Raw genomic sequence first — 15,495 nt, forward strand, 5'->3', positions numbered from 1 at the left:
TAATTTGAAAGGTGTAGTAGCAGAAAATTAAACCCTGTAAAATACTGTCTGGCAAATTAAAGGACATAATTGATTATATTAGCTCATTTTCAAAATTAAGTGTTGCTAATTGCCTGAGAAAGCATTTATTCAGTACAGCCACTATATCTAACCAGCTGATCTAAGTTTACATTATTGACAGGCAACTGAGCCAAAGCTGCAAAACGTTTGTTCTTCCTTCTGTTTCGCCCAGGATTTGTTTCCAGGATACACAGAGCAGGCATCAGGTGGTCTCTGACCTTTCTGCTATCTAATTCCCCTATGCAACAGGATTTATCTGTGTACAGAGACATCTAAAGCTTAAAACTTCTGTGAGATTGCAGAAGGACTAATCCTGTACACAGGCTGGCATTCCAACAGTCAAAGACACAAACTACTCTTGTTCTGAGCTTCTGTCTCTTCTTAAACAGTTGGGTTCAATAGTTGCTGCCCAAAGACACTTTATAAATAAAGCAAGAGTGAGACCATTTCAATCCTCCATTATTATTTCCTGTCAGACAATAGAATCATAGAGTGGTTTGGGTTGGAAGGCACTTTAAAGACCATCCAGTTCCAGTCCCCCTGCCATGGAAGAATGCATTCTGGTTTTGGTGCAAATTGCTTCATCCAAGCCTGATGCCTCTGTCAGATTTACAACATCAGACCGCAAAATATAAGAACAACAGTAAGAGCTTCACCTTGTGCAGGAGCTTTCACTCATGCCAAAAACATAAGGAATTTCTCCATCCACCGTGCATTTGTTCCAGCATAGATAATTCACTAATTCATAATATCATGAACTAGGCTCATTAAGTGTTCAGTGCAGATGAGGGTTCCCGTGAAAGATTGAGAAAGAAAAGAGAATCGCTAGAACTCAACATGCAGCCAGTAGGATGTTAGCTGTTCCTGCATAGCATCTCCCTACTGAACAACGATCTGTTACCTCCCATGTCCAAACCAGGAGCTTCCAGAACTAAAGAAATCAATTGTTGACATGGGAGAAGACGTATGGACAGAGTTTACAACCATGTTTAGAGCACCAGGGGATGAATTAGCCTAATTGGTGTATCAGTCTCAGTTAAACAGAGTAATCACCACAGACTGCCTCTGTTTTCATTAGAAATTTAATTAAGTTTATCAATGTTTGGCTTCTTTGGCCTTGTTTTCCACCATTTCCACAGCCTTCCTTTGTTTAATCAATATTTTTAGCAGGGTGGAAGGGGAAATGTTTTCCACTATAACTTACTTTTTAATTTTCTATTTTTTTTTCTTGACACAAATGTGTTCTTCCACACTACGAAGCAGAGAAAGTCAGGGATATAACTGCAGCCTGTACTGCCCAGGTGGTGCTCTGCCACTTTCTTCCTGAAGAGAGGACATCAAGATATCAAGTTCAAGCTTCTAATACTAAGGGCATATCTACATTACTTCGACTGCTAAGGCAGCTACATCACTTCAGGCACAATCCTAGGCATCCGATCAACTCAAAACATCGATACTGCAAAATCCAAACCTTGAATGAGGACAGATAGATACTTTTGATCTCGGCCAGATATATTAAGCTATCTTTTCTACACATCTCCTCAATTTAAAGCAGCAGGTCCTTCACGTGTGCCATGTTTTCAGTTCTGGCACAAGCCATGCCAGCTTAGACTGTATAGACCATGAGCCCATGTACTGCTATATTTAACCTGAAGGTAATGGAGCTACGCTGATTTACAAAGCTCACAGAGATAAGGTGGAACACACTCCTGTTCAGAAAGTGAAGTGTCTCCAGCCTTAGAGTAGTTATCCCTAGATAAGGAAATATCTGCTCTGAAAACATTGGCTCTGAATTCTCTTCATGGTGCTGCTTCTTGCACATTTCTTACCATAATGTACTGCCAGCGACAAATCTCACCTTGCCTTCCCAGCCTAAACTGAAGCGTTAAGGACTAAACACGACTAATGGGCTGGAGGCTCAGTTTTAATGGGTAGAGGCTGGTGGCTGAAAAAAAAGACATCCTACAATCAATTCTCGTCAAAGGGAATAAGGCATGATGTTCCCCTGTATGAAATGACAAGAGACTTTGATGCATCTTCTTCCAACACAATCACCAGGGACACTGGCGTTGGAGGACTTATTAGCGTATCACTTAGTGAACCTCTTCTTGCTATCACCACAACTTAAAATAGAAAACAAATACTCAAGTTTGCTTAATGTTTGTCATTAGCGCAAGAGGCTGCACCAGTGGCTGCATGCCTTCCCGCATCATCTAAATTAATCCATGGAGGGATATTGAATCACTTCATCATGGTGGAAAGTTACTGCCTTGGAAAGGCACACTTTCCCTTCATTAGATTTAATATATTTCTCATTATACAAATCTGCCAGTGCAACAATAAGTCTTGTTCATAAATCAGTTTGCCCTTTTACTTCGCAGTCGCAGAGAACTTTCATCAAACAAGACATAAATAGGACCTGTAAGACAGGAGGTCAGAGCAGCCCTAACCAGATATTAATACCTATTCATTAAGCTTATTTTAATAGCTTCTGTAAAACAATTACGGGCCCTTCCTTACTTCCCCCCCTTCTTCATGTTGGTATTTTTATACCTCAAAGAAAAAGTAAAGAAGGAATAATTAGATTACTGGGTTTTATTGTTTGTCACATAGCAGAATCAAGAAAGGCCAAAGAGGTTTTTGGCTTCCTTGTGTTTGGTGCCGTACATTAAAACTGATTGATTACTCTTCTAAATAAATTTCTTAACCTTTTGATGGAAGTTCTCCAGGAGACCCTTCTGGTAAGAGACGAAAAAAATTATATCTTAATGCAACATTTTCTGGCAGTTCCCAATTGCATTTTGGCAGTTGCAGTACGCCGCACATCTGCACATGTTCATTTAATGACAATATGTCATTTTTTCCACAACATCTGGGAGCAAGAGACTATGAATCATAACACAACTGCACCTTGAAACATCACCTTGGCTTATACAACAAGCACCTTGGACTTAATTCTTCACTGGTAACTTCATGACAGGCAAACTCTGAACTACAACAAGAAAAATAAGGAGCTGAGGATAAAATTCTTCACAAGCTCTAATACCAGAATCCCAAGTGTTTTTCTTTGTAAGGTACTGCTTATGTCCTATCCCGCACTCAGACCAATCCACCTTTATTTCGATTTGTGCTTCACTAAAAGCTAGGTTCTCCCCAAAAATCAGCCCCTGTTGCTCCAGAAGCTCAAACTTCACTTGCTGCTGAAGGCACCGGGACCAACACTCACACAGCAGGACTGCTGAGATTTTGTTCTTTCAGGAAAGATAGAAACTAGTTCATCGGTGGGGCACGTGGCAGACAGCACTTCTGCGTTCCTCCCCAGCTGACCCAGACCTGGGGAAACCCAGGAACTATACCCAACCCTCCTGAATGGCAGTCCAAGATTCACTTCCACAAACTAAACATTCCATGACCTCCAGACATGGACTCCTGCATCTTATTTGGCTGCCTAGAGCTCCACACAGCACAACAAAGGATTAATTTCCCCTTCTAGTCATTCTTAATGCTCAGTTGCACTAAGTACCCTTTTGTCACAGCCTGCTGAGATGCCATCCTACATTTCCTCCACATATTTCTCCCAGTTTCTACTTTTTTTCTTAGAAAGAAAATATCCTCTTATTTATCTCAACCTTTCTCTGCTATGCATGGGCAAGTTATGGGCTGCTTCCATCTTCACAAGTCATTTATCTCTAGATTTACTGCCCAGCTCCATCTCTTTGCTCTCTCCCACACTCAGTAAAGAACATGTTTCCTCCCCAAGAGGACTACACACTAAACCTGCCCGGTGTTAGTAATAAGTCTGACAAATAGCTCTGTCCCTCTGACCTATTCTCTGGTGTTCCATTCTAGGCCAATTAAGATGTAAGAGCTCTGGAAACCTCACCGTGGTGCAGCTTGCGGGCAGATGTTCTCATACTCTGGCTCCTTAGTGAAGCTGAATACAAGCTCCCCTTAATCCTGCCTCCACTTACTTCAGTAAGGCAGGCATATAACAGATACTTTTGGTACACGAGGTGCCACAGCTACTGGGAGACACACCAATTACATTTGTATTGTCTGGATTTGTAATAGAGCAACCATAGCAGAGGGGTTGGAACTAGTTGAGTTTTAAGGTTCCTTCCAGCCTAAACCATTTCATGACTCTATGAAATCAGAAAGACATTTTGGCCTCTTAAGGATGTAAACAGAATGTGTCTAAGTTGGAGGGAGAAGTCTTCCCTCAGGTACAGCAGCAGTAGTTATTATGTGTTACTACTCATCCATTTTTCCTCTTTTTATTTAGCTTCTTGTCATCCCTTTTTAATGAAAAGGAACTTACTACTCTAGAATTTGTGAAGTACCTTGCACATTCACATGCTTGAGAGACCTAATGCATTTCAGTTTCTACCATTGTACCAATTACACCATACTACTCCTCACAATTTACACATGCTTTCAATTTTCCATTTTCTTTCCTTTCCTGCTAGGCAGCTGCAACTCCTCTCTCATAAGCACCTTCTATGAAGCTGGTCCTTACAGACAGGAAAAAATACCTTCTGCATCATGTTGACATCCCTAAGAGTTCCAAGGCAGTTTCTTGCATTTCAGTAGAAGAAAACATTTAGGGCAGCATACCACTTCTATTTCTTGTCCTTGCCTTCAAGGCTTTAGCATCAAGAGCAACACTGAAGATCTATATAACCATTCTTAAAGTCCTCCTTCTTAAAGTCCTTTTAAAACAGTCTGGGTTTAAAGCTAATAATGAGCTTTTAGAAGTCTTGGGATGCACCTTCACATTTTCAGCTGTTGAGCAGCTCTGCAGCCTTGCAGCGTGTCACTGTACACCAATTATATTCCCATCTCTCCACATCTTGGTTTACAGGTTACAGTTTTCCTATATATTTCCATCAGTTTTTCCCTAGGTTCAAACTGTTCCTGGGGTGATAAAGCATTAACTAAATTAAAGCATAAATAAGTAATCATTTGATAGCGACTGTCTCTTAGCGAGAGCATTAGATTTGACTTTCAGAGGGCTGGAATTGTACAAGAAAGGGAGGAGAAGGGTGAGACAAGGGGAGGAACTGACTGAGTTCTCTTGTGGTTTTGATCACAAGTCAGAAACCATGTTCATTTGTCAAAGGTACCGTTCGGGGAGTTATCACAACTGAATAAAAGGGTGGGAGTAGGAAAAAAATCTCCCTTGCTCAGGAATGTTTGTACATTTTAAGTGACAGTTTGAAATGTTACAGAGAAAACGCTTGACTGCATCTTGCATTATCTTTTTACTTCAGTTCTAATAAAAAGGCTGTTGAGGAGAGATGTCCTGACAATCCTAACATTAGAGTTATTGAATCACAAATTTAAGGCTTGTACTCCCAATTAAAAGCAATTAGACAGAGCACAGTAAATATACAGTACAGGAACACACACGGTCTCTTCTAGGACTCTGCTTCATATGATTCCTCTTCAACAGCAGAGAAAGCCTCTGTCTTGTTTGTCTTTTCCATCTCTCCCTTTGTAGTGCTAAAACCACTAGACCAATACTACTTCGATCTTCATTAGAGACTTTATATGTTCCACTCACACTAACAACAAAAGAAAAAATAAGGAAAATTTTCTTGGAATAGGGAAAAAATGCCCAGTTTTATTAAACGACAGCAAGAAAAACAATATTAGGAAACAGAGAAATGGTTTCAAGTGAGAGGGATACACTGTTGAGGGTTACCTTTATGTCCACTGGAACACTTAGGCATTATAAGCTTATGGAAGACTTGCTCAGCACATACTCTTGGTACTGGAAGTCTAAACCGCATTTTAGTAACAGAGTAAGGAAATATCTTCCAGGATGTCCTGGCTCAGCCAACAGCTCCCTGGGGGTACTTGACCTTCCCACCTGGCTCACACCCCCGAAGGGGTCACCACTGCTAGATTAGGAGTGCGCAGATGATCTTCCTGAGCCACAATTCACAGCAGTGATGACTTTCTTTGCATAGTCTTACAGACACGGACTGAACTGTATCCACCTTCTTTACTGTTGAGATCAAAACCCACGCAAAGAGGTAGACTGCACAGATCAGAAGACCTGTCCCAGCTGTCACATCTAAATTCAAACAACAAATCTCTTAACGTTTTATGCACCTTCACATACAAAGTAAGTGCATACGTGCAGTCTAACCCTGAGGTGCTCCACAACACTCCATGGACCCACGTTCTCGAATTATCAAGCCCATTCTCAAAACACGACCTTCAGTCTGTGCAACCCATCAACCTCCAAACAGTGTTTACCTCCACTACTTGATCCAAATGAACAAAGCTTCTTACTACAGTATCACCTCCAGAAAACATCCTAAACCATCCACCACCCCACTCCATACATTTATGAACACACCTTTCCAAAGCAGGAGGCAACTTTAAGGCATTGAAGGTCGCAAATGAAATATTAAACTCTCACGAGTCCAGAACTTACCCAGTTACAGTTTTATCACTGGCAATGATACCTGGGGCGTTCAAGAGCCAAACTGTTTCTTTTAAGAGTGCAAATAATGCATGTTTGTGGTTGATTTTTGATGCCCTACTACCACAGCCATTTTTGTCCTTTACAAATGTGGTTGCAATTTAGCAATCTATTGACTTGACTTGTTTTTTTCATAAACACACTGCCTGCTGGATGCATAATTCAAATTCACATATAAACTATGAGCTGTTCGCTTTAGCAACAGCTATAATTTAAGCATAACCTAAGCAGAAAGCCATTCTATGCCATCTCCCTGTAAAGTGTAATTTAGTCTGGATATGCAATCTTCCTCTCTGCCATTCTAATACAGGAGCTTGTTTGCTAAATAATCATCATAGAGTTTTGCTCAAAGCACGAGTTCTATGCAGAGTTGGGTGTTTTTTTCCTTCCCCCCTTCTCCCTGGGACACATAAATGCTGCCAAGCTAAATGAACACTGGGAAGTGATTACTGCCACATAGTTTTGATTTGAAAATGTCACAATAAAGCAGTGTTCTTTGATGCTGAGAAGCACACCAGGTTACAGCACAATAAAAGGAGCAAATCAGATAAAATAATACATTAGAAGGGCCCAAAGAGCAAGAAAATAACATTTTTTAATGCCCGAGAGTGTTTTTTCCCCCCCCCCTTCTGTGCCCTCTTGGCACTCAAGGGAAAGCAGAGAGATGAGCCTGAGCCCTGATGCTTGGCTTCTGATTGAGATTTCTTCCGCTGTGTGGGAGCAGCGGCTGAGGTCAGCCAAGGACTAAAAACCAGAGGCAGAAAGGAGCAGCCTGGGCTTAAGTACTGCCAAGGGCAGAAATTCAGCCTCCTGTAAGCCCTTGTGCTTTGCACCAGGGCTTTGCCCCCACTTAGCAGCAGGACCCCAGGTCTGTGCTCATCCCCTTGGAGGAGCAGCCAGGGCGCTGCCTCTGCCAGCACTGCTTAACCAAACCCTCCAAGCACAACCCCACCAAGAAGGGGGAGCAGAGCCTCTCCCATAGGAGAACGGGCTGAGAGAACTGGGCTTGTTCAGCCTGGAGAAGAGAAAGCTCCAGGGAGATCTTAAAGCAGCTTCCAGCACTTCAAGGGGCTCCAGAAAAGGAAGCGTAGGAGTAGAATAAGTGGGGACAGTTTTCAGATGAAAGAGACACTGAGATGAGACCTTAGGGAGAGAAAGCAGTGGCCCAGGGTGCCCAGAGCAGTGGCTGCCCCATCCCTGGAGGAGTTCCAGGCCAGGTTGGATGGGGTTTGGAGCCCCTGATCCAGCAGGAGGTGTCCCTGCCCATGGCAGGGGGTGGAACTGGATGAGTTTTGAGGTCTCTTGCAGCCCATACAATGGGTGGAACTCGACAGGCTTTGAGATCTTTTCCACTCTAAGCCACTCAATGACTCTAAGGACCCCCAAGAGAAGCATCTAAACCTCGAGGGCAAAGGTTTAAGGAAATAAGAAAACAAGAGGGTGTAGCAACCACACCAGAAAAGGAAATAAGGCCACAAATACCTGTGACTAACGAGGAACAATGAATGTCTCAACAGCACCACAGACCAACGAGAGCTAACAACCGCCCCTAGGGCCGACCACGCTGCTCTGATGGGGTTTTATGGTGGTGCGGGGTGGGGCTCGTTTGAGGGCGGTGCTGTGCAGGGGCTGCTGGGCAGGAGGGCGGCGATATAAGGCCGGAAAGGGCAGGAAGGGGCTCCTTTGTGGGAGTTGTGTCTCATGGAGGCCGTGTGGGGTGCGGGTCGGGGCCGAGGCCGCTTGGGGAGGTGATGGTGCCCTGAGGGCGTTGAGGGCAGCTCTCTCCGAGCAGGTTTGTACCTGGCACAACAACCTCCTTCTCTAAAATTTGGTGGCATAGGTTGTGAGGATGGGCTTAAGTTTTTGTTTCAGCCATTTAATTTGCTTTAGTCATTTTGCAGAGAGTGCTGCTTGACTGTTTTCTATGAGATGCGTAGTTCTTGAAGGGGGGAAACAACTCCTTAAAAAAAAAAAATGAATTGAAATTTAGGCCCCTGAATAGGTTGAGCTCTTTGTGGAGGAGCACGAGGGCCAAAACCCTGAGCGAGGGCTCCTGAAATGAGGGAAGAAGGTGGGACTGTGCAGGGTGGCAGCCCCTGAGCAGGAACTCCTTGTTTCCACTCGTGTTTAAACCCTGTATCCTGAAAAAAAAGAGAGGGAGTATTTTAAATAATGGTGGTGAATGAAGTATTAAAGCAGAAAAGCTGCTGAGTTTTGCACAAGTTAAAATATATCTATTGCTGGGGTCTCCCTTTGTAGTAATGGACAGGGAGCCTCTTCCCAGCTGGAGAAGAGTGTTGGTGTGTTTGGGTAATGTTGGCTTGTGGTAATGCTTGGCTCTGTTCCTTCACAGGTTTCTAGATGGTTCAGTAAGTAGTGACAAAAATAAGGGATTTGAGAACCGAGGGGTTTTTACTGGCTTAAAAAGTGGTTCCTGTTTAAAAAGTACAGTATTTGGATGCTCCTGAAATAGGAATGATGGCTGTGCTGTGTTATGCCTTAGTGTGGCTTCAGGGCATGTTTAATCCTGTCCTGGAGTTCTTCCCTGCTCTAAATGAGGCCAAGAGGGCTCTGAGTGATGAGTCTTGTCTGAAATTCTTATTTTCCTCCTTTGGCAGAAAAGAATAATTTCTCCCTGCTCTTATTCTGAAAGAAGCAATAGGCTTTGCTGTCTCAATTTCTAACACTGAGTAGTGTTGGCATCCTTTTAGCAGTAAAGCTATGCAGGTAGCTTATGTGGAGGGGAGAGGGAATAAAACCCCTCAGAACAACCTTGAAAACCTACTGTCAATACAAAGGTTATGCAACTCAAAGGCTATGCAACAGGGATTTAAAGTTACTCAAATGTCTAAGCTGACTATTGAAAAGCTTGTTGTGCCAGAGACTGCAGAAAGATGCTTCCTTTTCCCTGTGTCCCGGGAATAGTAGAGATTGCAAGAGCTCGTTTCTCTGTCTGATATTTCCTGACCTTTGCAGCCTGCTCTATATGAACAGCAAAGATCAAGCTAAAGATGTGGAAGAGATCTCGGACGAGCAGGTTATTTAGTATCTTGTCACACCTGAGCTTTATCTCATGCTTTAATATGGTCCCAAGTTCGAGTTGTCACTTTGATTTTTACCTGTCTTTTTTTTGTTTTGCCAGTCCTAATTGACCCCATGTCTATAGCAGTTCCTGAAAGGAGGAAAAAAGTGTTTGATTATTGCTGGGTTTTGCCACTTGAGCTTATGGAGAAGTGATTTAAAGCAGTAAAATCTGCAGGTGAGTTTGCTGTGGAGAGACTTTCATCATTGTGGAAATTTGCTAGTTTAACGGGAAGGGACCTCTGAAATGACAACCCAAAAATGCTCAAACTGAGGGAAGTTCCAAATGTAACTGCTAGTTATGTTTTATTTTATCTGCATAGTTTCCTTTCTGCTGACTCTTAGTTTATTTCAAACTTAAAGTTCACTTCAAAGATCGGGCAAGAAGAAACACTTAATGTGTTTTTGTGGTTAAATGGTAGTATTTTTGTTTCAGTAATATTTTTATTTCAGATACAGCCTTGGCTTGTATGCTACTATTAGCGTAATGTTCCAGAATTGGCATTTCAGAACTTAATATCAGTATGCAAATGTTTTCTTTAAGGCAAAGTAAACCATTCCTTTAGTGTTTAGTTCTGCCCGAGCACCTTTTTAGTGGGGTGAAATGCTTTGTTAAATGCTTTCAGCTGTTTCCAATCAACACCCTTAGCACCACAACTCTGCTTGTGTGGAGGGTGGAAAGAAGTGAGCTGTGGCTCAGAGCAGCTCCTTAACCTGACATTAATGCAGAACTCTGGCAGGGTATGATTTTTTGGTTTTATTTGCTTACACTGAATAGGTGTATGTCTTGTTCATAGAAGGTGAGTTTCCAATGAACTAGAGGAGGCTTTGATGTAAGAGTTATGGATCAGTTGTGAATGACTTTTAGATGAAGTGAAGATGGCAGGTGATTATCTTGTTTGAGGGGAACTGTCTGTGACCAAGGCATAGAGTGTGCAGTAAAGAGGACTGTTCCTGTCACTGCTTGTGGCGACACATACAGAGGGATGAGGGAGGGGCCATACTCATCATACAGGAGCAAAAGCTTGGACTGTGCATATTCAGGCTTTTCTCTGTCTGATTTCATAGAATGGCTTGAGTTGGAAGGGACCTTAAAGCACATTCAGTTCCAGCCACCTTGCCATGGGCAGGGGCACTTCCCACTGGATCAGGTTGGCTAGGTTGGAGGTCTCAGAGGGGCAGAATCCCTTCCCCCAATTTTCTGGTCACGCTGCTTTGGATGCAGCCCAGGATATGGTTGGCTTTGAGCTGCAAGTGCACATTGGCAGCTCAATTTGTTAGTACAAAAAATCAATTGCTGTAACTTCAATGGTAGTGGTAGATTACAGTTTATCTAATGCTGGTACCTTTACCATATACTCTACCTGATTGTTTGACCTGTGTTACTTGACTGTTTCCAGATGTGGTGTGGAAAATCTGCTTCCCTTTTGTCCTCTGACAGCCACAGGTGCTTCACATGTGGATGGTTGTCTTCATTCTGCTGTAACTTCAACTGCATCTCCCCTAATCCAAGGCTGTGACTTTCCAAAAGGAGCAAAGCAGTTACACAGAGGGTCCTCTGTTGTCTTGTAAGTGGAACCATTGTCTTCAATTGCTTGTCAAGCTGAGATTTCTCCTATATTTTTTCTTCACCAATACATTGCTTTCCTTCTGTCCCTCTGAGATTAGCTCTTGACTTGCCCTAGCATTACAATGGGCTTGTTCCTTTCAGTGCAGGCCAGGAAAGAGAGAGGAAGGTGGGGGCTCCAGCTGTGTGGCTGAAGCTGTGTGAAGAATTTGTCATAGTTGGAGACAGTTTTATATTTCCTTAATGCAGTGAGCTGTTCAGAGGCTGGGGGGGGCATTTGTCTTATTTAGTAAGGTTTTAGTTCTGTACATGTAACATAGATTTACCTCTAGGATGACACTTATGGGTGTTTCATGCTTTTCACCATAAGTTTTGTAGCTGACCAGTTAGGATTTAGTGCTACCGGTGTCGATAATCATAAAACTAAACTGAGTAACTCTGCAGATAACTTTTGGCTCCTTTCAGTAGTATGATGGCTAGTGACTTTGTCTTCTGTCCTTGTAGGCATTAGAGTGATGATAGTGCATGAATATTTTAGTTCATTGTTATTGGTAGTACAAAGCAGTAAAGCACAAAAGCTGTAATACTTGAGTCTAGGAAAAGAGTGTCTTGTCTGTCTTACAGGTTCTAGCTATCACAGAAAAAAAGAAAAATCTAATTTTGACTCTTATGGTGCTGAAACTGCATTGGTATCAGGGATTTAATGTTCAAATCTCCTTGACCTATCTAAATCACAGAGGTGCCTGTGAAACAGCCCATCAAGGTTTTACCATGATGTGAGAGTAGAATCGGCTGATGACTCTTAAAATTTCATTTTTAAGAGTCAGTTTTGCCACCTGAAGGAGCCTCTAGTTTTAAAATATCGTACATCTTCCAAGATGTTTGATTTTGATATCAGTTTTATAACTGTTAGTCCATGCTTTTATCTTGGAGGTAAAACCAGGGATGTAAAAAGCAGTCAGTCCTTCTCAAAGTCCTATGTTAATTACAAATCCCTGAAGTTGCTAGGAAACCTTATCTTAAATGAGTGTACAAGTAATCAGGCTTGATACTGATTATAAAGAGATGCTGAGGAGATTTTCTTTCTGTCTTGTTTGTCCTCTCTTGGCTGTGATAGGAGATTGATTTATATGAAGCAATGTCAGTTTAGGGGATGGGGAGGAATCATTCTTCTGAGGTGCAATAAGGGGTGGGGAGAATGTTGCCTTTCGTCATATCTATTTTGTGAAAGAAGGGGTCATGCTGACAACTCCTCTATTAAAATGTATCCCTTATTTAGTAATCCTGCCAGACTCTTAGACTGAAAGCTTTTGTTTTTTTAAAGCCACTTGTATTTCTAATGAAGAACAATAAAGGAAGTGTGTGGGGTTTTTTTTGTGCATTCAGTGAAGAATGGCTTGCCTTGCTCTAAGTGAACAGGCTTTTATTACCCTGTCTTAAATGAGCAGTCACAGAATATGAATCTGCTTGCTGTGTTTATACCCAAAGTCAAGTTTTACCTGTTGTCGAGTGCTTAGTAAGGGACTGTAGGATCATCTGTACTGGGTGGAACAGAGTCCTGTTAGGCAATAATGAGAAAAATAGGAGCCCGTAAAAGAAAAGTCTGATTACAGCAGCCACACTGCAAAACTGGTGACTTAAATGTTGCCAGAGGACAGAAATGGACGTGTGTTCCTCTAAGGCTTAGTCTCTGGAGTTCTGAATTTTGCTGGAATGAAAGGTCTTCTGCACGCTGGGAGAACTCGGTGCGCATAACTGTGCTGTCAAAAACGTGGGCACCTGTGGGCCTTGTGTTTACTTCAAAATCAGATGTTAATGCTGAATTGTGATGTAGGTAACCATATCCTGTCTTTATCCAGCCTGCATTTACTTCTGGGGCAGCCCTCACCACTAGAAAATCGTGCCAGCTGGCATGCAAAAATGCCAAGGTTTCCTGAGTTGTGGACAACTTTGAGAATGCAGGAGGCTGAGACAGTGAGGAAGAGTTTGTGTTGAGCGGTAAAGATACTGGAGGTGGTGCTCTTGAGTGTGCCAGGTCTTGGCTCTAAAGAGATTTCCTCCACCTCCTTGATACTTATCCTGAGTTAAGATGAGAGAAGATGTTCTAGCAGCTTAATTGCACTGATATTTTTTTTGCTACATGACAGAAATAATCATGAGGTTGAAGCAGGTTGGGAGTCTCAATAGTTTGTATTGATTTGGAACTCCTTGGCAAAACAGGAACCAGCACATTGACAAAATAAACATACCTTGTGCAGCAAATGGTTTATTGATGATCTGCCTGCAATGAAGTCATGGAGGTGACCCTACTGCCCTGACTCACAGGATTTTTCTTACTGTAATGGTGAAAGGGCAGAAATGATACATTAATTTCATGTTGGAGCTGGGGGAGTTGCCTCTTTGGGTTTGGTTGCCATGTCAGCTTTGTTAATTATCTTGAGAACTTTCTTGATAATTATTACAGGCAATTTTGTCTTCTTTAAGCACTGGAGACCAAATATCTGTAAACAAAAAAGTATGGGTCTGTTTACTGCTCTCTTACCTGGGTTTTTAACAATGTGTGTGTATGTCTGGGGAATAAGCAGCCCTGTTAGGGAGAGAGTAATATTGAGAGTGTTCCCAGCAGGGATCTGGAGTGAATACTTCATGAGAGATGTTGGCTGGAAGCTTAATCTGAAGTCTGCTGTTTCCTTTTCTACATGGTAAACTCTTACTCTGAAATAACTGTTGCTAGGAGTTTGGGCAACTGCTCTTCACTTAGGAATAAGTGACTGCTGCAATTCTGTTCACCTCATCCCTTGAAAAATCATGGGTGTTGTTAACATTGGTAACCACAGGAACTTCTTGTTCTGTATCCTTTTTTAGAGCATCACATAGGAGTCACGCACAAAAGCTCACGTTATGCTGTGGATAAACTTGCACTTAACACATGCTGCCAAGAGAAAATACTGTTTAATATTTGTCAGAGGTGCTGTTCCCCTGGGGAGCCTGATGTTTCTGAAATGTACCTAGCTATTTTGTTCCCAGGGGAAAATCCTGCAGAGCTGTGCAGCATCAGGAAATATTAGAAATAAGTACAGTGTGTTTGTACTCGACATAAACTCAAAAGAATCTACCGCTAGCTCTGTACACTTCAGGAATGATGAACAGCATCACTGTAAACCTGTTGCTCTCTCTGGTAGTTAAGCACAGCTGTAAGGTAGAGGAATCCAAAGGCTGATGTGATAACTATGGATCCCCTGGGCCTCACCATGGGAATATCTGTGTGCTCCAGCTTGGACTGGCTGCTTAGGGCTGTTCCTGGTGCTTTGTGTATGGTGTCATTGTTCAGACCTGCATACAGTGTGGTTTAATGGAATGTGCTTTGGACAGATTAAAAGCTCTGGACAGCTAAACTTCTTGAGAGCAAGGCTGCATTCCAGTCCCAGCCACGCAAGTGTCTTGCTTCTCCTGAAACAGTGATGACTATCTTGGTTCATGGTTCATTTTGCAAAGTCGTTTTGGGGATGAAAAGAGCAAAACTGCATGGACCTAAGACTGCTTCAGGTTTTGACCAGCCCTAAAGTCTTAGCTGAATTTGAAATGCTTTGAATTCAACTCTGAAGTGAATTTTGTAATGGTAATTTCTTTTAAAGAAAAGCCTTTTCTGTGTTAAAGTGCCATAACACTTAGCTTCTTTTTTTTCCCCAAAAGACCTGGTCAAAGCCATGCTGAACCCATCTAACTGAAGTAGGCACTGAGAAAAAAAAAAAAATCTGTTTTGTACAGAGTATTCCAACAGGTCCATATGGAGACTGACAGTCATTCAGCCCTTGGATACAGCTAGAACCAATGAAGGCCTCTTTATTCTACCTCTATGTAGCTCTTAAAGACAGTCTTCCACAATGCCACCAAATGATTTCCATTCATTGTAGCCCTGATTTATTCTTAGTGCATGATCAGATCCAATTGAGAAAAAGAAAGCTTTCCTGAAGCTGCCCTAATTGGATGGATAGGCTTGGCTGTATCTAATTTGCTTTTGGAGTTGTTCTTGGGAATCAAGTGAGGAGTTCTACTGCTGGTAGTCTCGGGTTCCTATCCAGTCTCCTCTAATCACTGGTATTGCAATGTAAGCCTTGAAATCACAACTTGATTTCTTTTAAATTGCCAATTACAATGCAGGATATGGCCTCTTCTGTTTTTATATATCACAATATCAGTGAAAGATCTCTTCAGCCACAGCTGACAAACAGACACAGGCTTTCGTTTAGCAGGAAAAATGAAGTTTCACTACGTATTTAGTTTTATATCTTTG

At 42.2% G+C, this 15,495-nt stretch overlaps 2 long non-coding RNA genes across 3 annotated transcripts in view; one reads left to right on the forward strand and one right to left on the reverse strand.

The window, feature by feature from the left end:
- The window catches only part of LOC128849209 (uncharacterized), a 60,659-nt gene extending 52,543 nt beyond the window's left edge, over positions 1 to 8,116 (reverse strand). The window contains exon 1 of the long non-coding RNA XR_008447200.1: positions 8,036 to 8,116. This is a non-coding gene — a long non-coding RNA (uncharacterized LOC128849209). The remainder of the gene's footprint in view (positions 1 to 8,035) is intronic.
- Positions 8,117 to 8,230: 114 nt separating this feature from the next.
- LOC128849211 (uncharacterized) overlaps positions 8,231 to 15,495 on the forward strand; it is a 118,968-nt gene continuing 111,703 nt past the window's right edge. Inside the window, exons 1-3 of one of the 2 annotated variants that reach the window (XR_008447206.1) lie at positions 8,231 to 8,345; positions 9,696 to 9,812; positions 11,035 to 11,202. This is a non-coding gene — a long non-coding RNA (uncharacterized LOC128849211). The remainder of the gene's footprint in view (positions 8,346 to 9,695; positions 9,813 to 11,034; positions 11,203 to 15,495) is intronic. The other variant, XR_008447205.1, reaches the window with a different exon arrangement.

Source organism: Cuculus canorus, chromosome 26 (genome assembly GCF_017976375.1).
Source record: "Cuculus canorus isolate bCucCan1 chromosome 26, bCucCan1.pri, whole genome shotgun sequence".
In the NCBI taxonomy this organism is placed as follows: Eukaryota; Metazoa; Chordata; class Aves; order Cuculiformes; family Cuculidae; genus Cuculus; species Cuculus canorus.